Source organism: Elephantulus edwardii, unplaced genomic scaffold (assembly GCF_000299155.1).
Source record: "Elephantulus edwardii isolate Elephantulus edwardi_28Jun2011 unplaced genomic scaffold, EleEdw1.0 scaffold00009, whole genome shotgun sequence".
Taxonomy (NCBI): domain Eukaryota; kingdom Metazoa; phylum Chordata; class Mammalia; order Macroscelidea; family Macroscelididae; genus Elephantulus; species Elephantulus edwardii.
The window spans coordinates 26,956,165-26,960,370 of record NW_006399759.1 but is presented as its reverse complement, the minus strand read 5'-3'; the positions used below and the strand labels follow the sequence as shown (position 1 = coordinate 26,960,370).

Sequence of the window (4,206 nt, the reverse complement as noted above, 5' to 3'; positions counted from 1 at the left end):
ACTCAGCATAATGTCCTCCAGGGTCACCCATTTTGAATAATATTGCATAAGTTCTTTGTTTTTCAATGCAGCATAGTATTCCATTGTGTGAATATTCCACAACTTCTCTTTCCATTCATTTTTTGATGGGCACTTAGGTTGTTTTGAACTCTTTGCTATTGTGAACAAAGCCACGATAAACATGGGTGCGCATATATCTGCTTGGGTGGCCTTTGTGGTTATCTCTCTATGCAGATGATATGATAGTATAACTTAGAAAACCCTAAAGACTCAGCAAGAAAACTATAGGACATAGTTGACCAATTCAGGGGTGAGACTCACTAACTGAACACTACAGAACACCCCACAAACCCTACTGCGATTAATTACCAAACGTGAAGAATAATTTGATATTCTTTGTAGAGATTCGACTACTGTCTCAGGGCCAGTTTATGTATTAAAAATTATGGGTTCCTTTCATTGAGCACTCTAGAATATTATCTATTTTCAATGCCTCCTAAAGTGGAGAATCAATGAATGAAAGGAAGGCCCCCAAAATGAGATGGATTGACACTGTGGCTTCAGCAATGGGCTTTAGTGTCTCAGAGACGATAAGGATGGCACAAGATTGAGAGGTTTCAGGATGGCTGCTCATAGGGTTGCTCTGAGTTGTACTCAACTTGATGACAACTAGTAACAACAACGTCTACAGGGAGCTGTGTGGTGTTGTGGTAGAAAGCTGTGCTGCAAACCTAAAGGCACATGGTTTGAATCCACCAGCTGCTCTGTGGGATAAAGATGGGTAATCTCCTCCAGTGAAATTTGTTGCCTCTGAAAGCCCACTGGATGGTCAGCTCTGAATTGGTTTTGACTCAATGGCATGCAACTAACAATAGCAACAATATCTACACAGGAGTTCTGGTTGCTTGGTGGTAAGGTGTTGCAATGTCAACCCAAAGGTATATGGTTCAAATCCACCAGCTGCTCTTTGGGAGAAAAATAGGCAATCAACTTCTGTATAATTTATTACCCAGGAAAATGTGTTAGAGGGTCATCTCTGAGTTGGTTCGGACTTGATTGTATCTAACAGCAACAATATCTACATAGTTTGTTGTATCACCTCCACTTTATAAACAAGGGGAAAACTTCCCAGAGAAGTTATAGAAAATGTTATGGTAAATTATGGGTCTGAGATTAGAATCTTGGTCTTTCTTGTTCAGTACCCATACTCTTCTCTGTTACGCTGCTCTACTCCTTGGAATTAACATTAAACTCTATACTTGCTCCTCCCAACCCTGTTCCTTCTGCCAACCCAGCATAGCACAGCCATAAGTCAGGCCTTGTCCCAATGACCAGCCCTGTCAGGCAAAGCTAACCAAAGGTTGGTAACGGGAGCCCTGTGGGGTGGGGGTGGAATGAATGCACTAATGCGTTTAGCCCTTAGCCCTCAGGCCAGAGATCAAACAGGCCAGCAATGAGAGATGCACATGTATAAATCATGCCCTCAAAGAGAAATGGTTCCAAATGACCAGTAACTTGAAGATTCTCACAGTCATCCAACACTGCCCTCCTGTTCCTCCCTGTTTCCCGGTGGGTGGAGGCCTTACAAACCCTGGGAATCTAGGTGTGTGCCAAGCCCTCGAAGACTTTGTCTCTCAATTTAGGATTCTTCTGCAGCCAAACCTTGGATTGGGGTGATAAGACTCACACAATACTTGTGTTGTTGTTATATGCTGTCAAGTCGACTGCTTCCCATAGCAACTCTATATACAATAACCCTGACCCCTGTCCTATCCTGAGCCAAAATCACTGTCTCAGACAAACCTACCTTAAGTCTTATCTCCCTTAAGTGTCAATCTATTTCATCCTGGATCTTCCTTTCTTGTGTTGTGTTGTCCTTCTACCCTTCCAACCAAGCGTAATGTCTCTCTCCAAGGACCAGTTCCTCCTAGCCACGTGCACAAAGTATGAGAGATGAAGCTTCAAAATCCTTCCCTTCAAGGAGTACCTTGGCCTCACCCTCTTCAGGACAGACCTGTTTATTCTTTGGGTGGCTCATAATATGTTCAATCCTCTTCTCTAGCATCATGGCTCAAAGGCATTAATTCTTCTTCTGTCATCCTTATTCATTGTCCAGTTTTCTGATGCGTAGCAGTTATTTGCAAAGATCATGGCTTGGATCGGGTAACCTTAGTCTTTAAACTACATCACTGCTAGTTAGCACTCTGGAGAAGTCCCTGACAGAAGAATTTCCCAAAGCCATTTATCTTTTGATGTTTTGACTGCTGGTGCCAAGTGTGTTGATATGATGATATTATTAGTTGCCTTTGAATTGGCACCAAGTGAGAGAGATGAAGTGAATTGACACAGTGACTTACAATGAGCTCAAGTGTGTCAGAGATAATGCAGATGGCACAGGATAGGGAAAGATTCAGATCCACTGTTCTTAGGGTCACTATGAGAGGTACTCAACTTGGCAACACTTAAGAGCACAGTCATTTTACATACAACAAAAAAGAGCTTTGCCCAATCTTGCACCCTGCTCACAATCTTGCCTTTCTTTGACATCCATGGTAATCCTCTTTCTCCCCTGTCTTTGTAATGCTTCATAGATGCTTTGTAAACCTTCATAGATGATGTCTTTGATGTCCTCCCACAACTCCTCTGGTTTTCAGCCATTATTATCAATGCATCATATCTGTTCTTGAGATGGTTATTAAATTCAGTGAGGATATACTCAAAGTTGTAATTTGGTTCTCATAACATGAGGGATATCATTGCTGATATCAGACAGATCTTGACTGAAAGCAGAGAATACCAGAAAGAGGTTTACTTGCATTTTATTGGCTATACAAAGGCATTTGACCATGTAGATCATAAGAAATTATGGCTAATATTGAGAAGATTGGGAATCCCAGAACGCTTAATAGTGCTCATGAGAAACTTCTACACAGACCAAGAAGCAGTTGTTGGAATAGAACAAAGGAAAACTACGTGGTTCAAAATCAAGAAAGGTGCTTCTATGAGAAACCACCACATGGAAGATGACTCTGGAGCATCAGAAGGCCCCAGAGTCTCTGAGATGCGTGGTGGTTTCCACAGCGGATTTGGCAGTGGTCAGATCATGCCGTGGCCATGAGAGTTGCTGCAGAGCTCTTGGATGTAAAGATACTACAGAGCTCTTGGATGTAAAGCTGAAGACAAGGAGGGGCTCCAGAACACCGCACTGGACCCTCTTGTCAAAAACATGAAGATCAAGTCCTTGGAGGAAATGTGTCTTTTTACACAGCCCATCAAGGAATTGGAGATCATTGACTTCATCCTGAGGATGTCCTTCAAGGATGAGGTCTTGAAAATCATGCCTGTGAAGATGCTGACACGGGCCAGCCAGCAGACCAGGTTCAAAGTTGCTTTGGGATAGTAATGGTCACACTGGCTTAGGCAAATAGTGCTTGAAGGAAGCAGCTGCTGTCACCTTTGGGCCTCCTATCCTGGCCAAGTTCTCCATTGTTCCTGCGCAGGGTGGCTTTGAAGGAACAAGATGGGCAAGCCACACACTGTTTCTGTCAAGGTGGCCAGGAGCTGCAGCTCTGTGCCTGTGCATCTCATCCCTGCCCGCTGAGGCACCGGAATCACCTTGGCTCTGGTGCCCAAGAAGCTGCCGCTGCTGCCTGGAATTGATGACTGCTACACCACAGTCAGGATGAAAACCTCCAGCTGACTGGCCTCCAACCTCTGGAAAGACACTGTGTTCTCCAAGTTTCACTACCAGGAATTTACTAAGCATCTTACAAAGACCCACACGGGAGCCTCCACGTGGAGGACTCAGGTCCCATCTGTGGTCACCACATAGTGGTTTTTGTATAAGAGAAAATAAATAAAAAGGAAATAAAATCAGGAAAGATGTACATAAGGCCTTTATCCTTTCTCCATACTAATTCTATCTGTATGGTGAGTAAATCATTCAAGAAACTGACTATATTAAAAAAAGAGTGTGGAATCAGGATTGGAGGAAGATACCTCAACAGTCTGTATTATGCAGATGATGCAACCTTGCTTATAGAAAGAGAAGAGAACTTGAAGCACTTGCTGCAGAAGATAAAAAAAATCTTCAGCCTTCAATATTGATTATATCTCAACTGCAAGAAAACAAAAATCCTCACCACTGACCTACATACAACATCATGAATGATAAAGAAAAGAATGAAGTTGTCAATAATTTCATTT

General features: G+C 42.8%; 1 pseudogene; it reads left to right on the top strand.

The window, feature by feature from the left end:
- LOC102849669 overlaps positions 1–3,700 on the top strand; it is a 6,903-nt pseudogene extending 3,203 nt beyond the window's left edge.
- Positions 3,701–4,206: the final 506 nt, after the last annotated feature.